The sequence below is a fragment of the Astatotilapia calliptera genome, chromosome 2, assembly GCF_900246225.1.
Source record: "Astatotilapia calliptera chromosome 2, fAstCal1.2, whole genome shotgun sequence".
NCBI lineage: Eukaryota > Metazoa > Chordata > Actinopteri > Cichliformes > Cichlidae > Astatotilapia > Astatotilapia calliptera.
The window spans coordinates 15,696,828-15,703,042 of NC_039303.1; the positions used below are offsets into that span (position 1 = coordinate 15,696,828).

Below are 6,215 nucleotides of genomic sequence, written 5' to 3' on the forward strand. Positions count from 1 at the left end.
ATATTCTTATAATTTAGCAAACTAATTTATCAAAAAAAAATATACATATATCTGTATTAGTTTTAATGAATTAATTTGACACCTGTATTGAAAATACCATATTGTATTCATACAGAATCAGTTTGGTATCATTGTTTGTCTGTTCACTGATTGCTGAAACTAAGAGCTACTTTGATCTGTTTAGATCTAAAGTATCCAAAGTTGAGCTCTGATGTTTCTTCGCCCCTGTGTGTGTGATATGTGATTTCCTACATGCTGGCAGAGCAGCAGTTTGTGCTCACAGATGGTGATGGTGTGCATGCATATATCTCTAAACCTGGCCTGTGGGCTGCCATTTTTACATTCAGTTATTTCTTTGTTGAATCTAAATAATGAATGTGTTACAGTTAAAGTGACTCATTGGGACACAGAAACCTTTAAATTAAACACTATCACCTGATATCGAGTGTCAAACAATATCAGAGCTGTAAACGCTGTTTACAGTCAGAATTTATAAAACTATGATTGTAAATAAATTCAAACAAGTGAGCTTTTCTCTTTGTGCTGAATATCAACACTGTGGTTCAAGGTTCAAGGTTCTTTATTTGTCACATGCATAGTTATACAAGTATAACACACAGTGAAATGTAGCCTGACACGCTCCTCGACATGTGCAAAAATTGGGGGGGTGTAGAGGAAGAACATTATATATATATATATATATATATATATATATATATAGTATATACACTGGGTGAATGTGCAGTAGTAGCAGCAAGCAGGTGAATTCTGTACATTAATATAAATAGACATCTGACTATTTTACAGGATAGACAATATAAACATATTTAAAATTAAAGGGATTGAAATGTACATTGTGCCTTGGTTTAGAGTGTTTGGAAGAGAGTCCTGTCTCAGTCAATTATAGATGATGTGAGAGGGCGGGTGTGTGTGTTTAGGGCACGGATGGCTTGGGGATAGAAGCTCCTCTTGAGTCTCTCTGTCCTTGCCCGGAAGATGCGGAACCTTCTACCAGATTGCAGAAGTTGGAACAATTTGTTGCCTGGATGGGACGGGTCCTTCAGTATCTGCGCTACTCTAGTCCGGCATCTCCTGGTGTAGGTGTCCTGAAGCGGGGGGAGAGCAATCCTGCAGCAGCGTTCTGCTGTACGGATCACTCTCTGGAGAGCTTTTTGGTCCTTCACACAGCTGTTCCCAAACCACGATGTCATGTTCTGTGTGAGGATGCTCTCCACAGCGCCTGTATAGAAAATCCTGAGGATCTTTGGAGAGACCCTGAACTTCCTCAGTTGTTGTAGGTGATACAGGCGCTGCCTAGCCTTTTTGGTCTGGACCTGAATGTGGGCAGCCCATGTCAGGTCTGAGGAGATGTGGACACCAAGATACTTGAAGGACTGCACCCTCTCCACTGGAGCTCCATTGATGATAATGGGCTTGTAGTCTCTGTGCTGACCCCTTCTGAAGTCCACCACCAGCTCCTTGGTCTTGCTGACGTTCAGCTGGAGGTGGTTGTCCTGGCACCACGATGCCAGATTCTTCACTTCATCCATGTAGGCCGCCTCATCGTTGTTGGAGATGGCACCCAACACCACTGTGTCGTCAGCAAACTTCACAATGGTGTTGGAGCCATGGGTGGCCACACAGTCTGAAGTGTAGAGGGAGTAGAGCAGTGGCGAGAGGACACATCCCTGAGGTGCTCCTGTGGTGATGGTGATGCTGTTGGAGAAGCACCTGCCCACCCTCACCACCTGAGTTCTGCCAGTGAGGAAGTCCAACACCCATGCACACAGACGGCTGTTAAGTCCCAGATCCCTCAGCTTTGTGAACAGTCTGCAGGGCACTATTGTGATTTCTTAGACTGTAAGCTTTACTTCAGCACAACCAGTTGTAGAAGCCGTCACTCCAAATGTCTTTGATAACAAGACAAAAATACCTTTTCAGTACACGGCCTGAAGTTCTTCTCCGACATCTTCTGCCATCGGCTTTGTCTGCTGGTTTGAAGACAATAAACCACAAAAAGATGATTTAGTCACCTTGTCTGCATCATGCAGCTCGAATGTGTCGTGTAACGATGTTGAATAGCCGTCATTATCCCTCTGCTGTGTCAGTAGGATTGTACTGTACAGCATCTCATTGATATGTGAGGAATGCTAATGTAACACGATAACAGACTTACATCATTAAAACATAAAGGGCAGGAGATATTTAGATATTTTTATATTACATTTTATAGCTGACGGATATTACTAAATAGATAGAATTTACTAAATAGCTGGATGAACATGAAAAATATGTCTATAATAACAAATGACCATGAGAGCCAGTACACAGCAAATCCAGCATGTCCAAATTAACACTGTCGGATTTGATTTCAACACTATTAAAGTGTCTATATGGGTCCACACCAGAGAGTGTTAATTTAACTCTTTTTGGAGAGTTGGTACGTTAACTCTGATTTAGTGTTAAACACCAAATCTGTCTGGAGTTGATAATTTAACACTTGGTGTTAAGAGTTTATATATTAACTCTCAAAGAGTATTTTAGTTTAACTACGTAAGAGTTATCTTCTAATTCATTCTAAAAAGCGGGAATTTTACTGTTCTGAACTTCTAGAAATTTCTTTTGGAAATAAACATTTACTAAAAAGATGCAATGGTTTTTGAAAAACATTTATTCTGAACTGTGCACCACAATTTCAAAACATTTTCTGAAAGATGTAACAGTATACATGTTCTCACTTTCATTAGAATTTTGTTTATCAAAAGGTCTGACATGGTAAATGCAAATAACAGCATTCTCATCACTTATTTCTTCAATACAATATGCATGTCCTTCATTCATCCCTTTGTGGAACTTCAACGCACTTCTGCTCTCCCCCATATTCCATCTTCACAAGCATATCCTGTGCGGAGATCGAATAAAAATTAGTTGACACTAATTAATGGCACAAATAATCCAGTAAACAATTGCAGCACAGTTAAAAAAAAAAAAGGAATCCTCTTTGAGCCATTATTTGTGTAAAGTATTTTCCCAAAAGACAAGGACACAGGCAACAGGTAATACTGAACTAAATGTAAAACCTCAACCTTTTTCATTTTTACCTAAACCGTGTGCACAAAACTCTGGAGGGATCTAAATGCTACCGTAGAATCCAGTCAGGACGTCTGCTACTGCTGTTTGCTCGTTTTTTATTTTATTTTATGGGCGATCGTTTTCAGGCTTCAAGTAGCACCATTATACCAACATTTCACATTCTAGACATTGTTTTAGGCGTATTTGACCAAAAGTTTGTCTGAAAATTCACATGCAAGCTTTTTTTCAAGGCTGTGGTATTTGCCCGCAAACAATACCTTTCAGCTAGCTAAAACAGAATATTATGCTATCACCGAGCAACATGGCTAATGCCTTTCACACAGCTTTGTCTCAACTCCAAAGAGCCACAGAAGTAAAAGCTAATAACAATTGAAACAATCTTTGAAAAAATGACTTAGCAAGCATGGCAAACAACTCAAATATGTAGAGCAAAATGTTCTGAAACGGCTTCACTTCAGCTTCGATTGGAGCCGTGCTGGGGGCGGAGTCTGTGAATTTACTCTGTTGGTGTCATAGCCCCTCTAGGAGTTCAGAGTTAAGAGGTCAAGAGTTAATGTTTCCATTTTAACACCTCCAGATTTGACAGAGAAACACTCATTTTTAACACTCGATTTTAACTACTATCATTTTACACCCCAGAGTTACATTAAAAGAATGTGACTCTGCTTAGAGTAAAATTAACTCTACTTTTGCAAGGAGACTATTAACACCAAAAAATTTAACACTTTTGAATTTGGTGTGTAGAATTAATTCAACTGGACACTCAAACGACGTCCTTAAATGCTCTTTAAGTGGCAGAACAGATAAACAAACAGTTAACTCATTCACTGCCAGCCATTGGCAGTGAATGAGTTAAAACCCATTGACTCATTCACTGCAATTGACGGCTATAGACGTCAATGGCAGTGAATGAGTTAATTGCTTACTTGAGATGAAATCTGCTCTGCTACTTTGAAAACAGCTTCTAACTGGTTCCTCCTTTAACAGGATGACGGCTCAGGGGTAAGGCCATCATGCAGTCCAGCAACCTTTATGGTTCTGCTTTGATTCACCAGGAACTATTAGGGAAACCTTCCAGCGCCTCCTGTGAAAGACACAGGCATAAACACACAAACATTTATTAACATGTTCCACAGTGTTCCAGTTTGATTTTCTCATCCTGTGGACAACAACGTACATGGATGCAGGTTTATTGTTAACTTTTGTAAGGTTTATTTAGTGAACATATCCAGCTGCAGCTCCACTGTGATCCTGGATAAGCACTTAAGAAAATGTGTCAATAAATGGACAAACATCAACTTACTATATTTATCCAAACAGATGGGACCAATAATGCTTCACTGAGTTAGAGACTTTAACAGTCTCTTCTATGTAAGAATGTCTCGTGCTGATATACCTGCAAACTTGACAACAAAGGTTTTTCAGACTACATGTAGCTGTCCTCTATGTCAGCTCACACATTTGCATTTATGTCACACTTATTTCTGCTTTCCCATTTTATAATTATTACTTACATTTTGATTAGATACCTTGAGTTTGTAAATGATCAGATTACATAATTGGAATACAATGTATCCAATTCAGGGTCGCGGGAGGATGAAGCCTATCCCAGCTGATACAGGACAAAGACAGGCTGCCAGTTTATCGCAGGGCTAACACAATATGTGTAACAGAAAATCCACTTAAATGTTTGATATTTCTTATAATAATCATAATTATGACTATTATTTAAAGGTTTCTTTATAAATACATTTATATATATATATACCTGAGCCGTTTCAGATTCTGACCTCTGACCTCACTGCAGCTCCCTCTTGGAAGTACGTCTGCTTCTTGTCTACCCCCAGTGTTGACCGCCTGCCCTTGATATCACGTACTGTACCTGAGGAACAAAAAAGGACAAACACTTGCCTTCATTTAAGAAGTACATTCATACAGAGGTAATCAATCAAAAAAAAAAATCAAATCAAATCTATGGAAACATACTAGTTCACCCTTTGGGAGAAATCAGTTCCTGTGAAACATTTCTGTAAATGAACATCATGTGGAGAATGAATGAAATGTGTTCTTCAGGTGACTCAGCAGTCCCACACTGACAAATGAAATCTAGTTAAACTATTAAGCATATTTGCTCTTCTGAAATCTGTGTTAAACAACACCAAACATAAGTTAGTAACAAAAATACAGCTGAGTAGAGGCTTTACAAACCACCAGCAGCCATAATGCTAAATTTTAATCTTCAAATGTTTCTGAGCCGTCTTCAACCTGCTTTTAACACATTAAAGTCCCACAGTCAATGCAGCCTGACACAATCCTAAATGTTCAGCACACAGAGACACAGAGGTGCCGTTTAAAGTTTAGTGATAACCTGAGTCACTGATCATTTGCAGTATTACAGAGTCTGGCAGTCTTTGCATGATGTCCACGTCACTGTAAGTTTCTAGCTGACTCTCAGGTGTGACAGGTGTGCCAGCAGGAAAGAGTAATAATAACCTGCATCCTGAGGTTTGTCATGCAGGATTAAAGGAGCCAGGCTTTGTTCACACAGCTAGGATTGTATTTTACACTGACCCTGGGTCAGTATAAGTATCATACAGTTTAAACGAAGCACTGAAACTTGCACATATTTATTACAGATGCACTGAAGCTAATCAAGATATTTGCTGTCAGTCTGTGGCTGCGATTAAACACTTTACTGGAAACTTTATTAACTAGTAACTTCATCAGTCATGACAGAAGCTAATATTTCTGTGCTAACATCGTTTAAACAGTAACAGCTTTACTCCAATATAAGCTAACGTTTACACCGTAACTTTAAGCTAGCACCATAAAGACGGTAAAACACGTAATAATATCTACAAATGCATCTTAAAGCTGTTATATTAGCACTCGGTGTATTACTAACATAACCACATTAACATTACTGACACTCGCTGACTTTCAATAGTCATTCTATAAATGCTGTCCGTTTAAATGGTCTTACCTGTACACACTGTATATCCACCGGATTCCAGCCAGAGTGGATTCTGGAGTCTTCCCACGCTCCTGTTAGTGATCCTCCATCTGGATGGATGAGAACAACCTTCTGAACAGTCAAAGGAGCTTGCAAAGAAAAGCGTCTG

At 39.2% G+C, this 6,215-nt stretch overlaps 1 long non-coding RNA gene across 2 annotated transcripts; it reads right to left on the bottom strand.

The window, feature by feature from the left end:
* Positions 1 to 1,946: 1,946 nt before the first annotated feature.
* LOC113028995 (uncharacterized) lies at positions 1,947 to 5,030 on the bottom strand. 2 transcript variants are annotated; one of them, XR_003273326.1, is made up of 3 exons: positions 4,884 to 5,030; positions 4,020 to 4,177; positions 1,947 to 1,988 (listed from the first exon to the last, which is right to left on the bottom strand). It is a non-coding gene; the product is annotated as an uncharacterized LOC113028995 (long non-coding RNA). The 2 variants fall into 2 exon arrangements; XR_003273325.1 differs by having other exon boundaries at positions 1,948 to 1,991.
* Between the last annotated feature and the right edge of the window lie 1,185 nt (positions 5,031 to 6,215).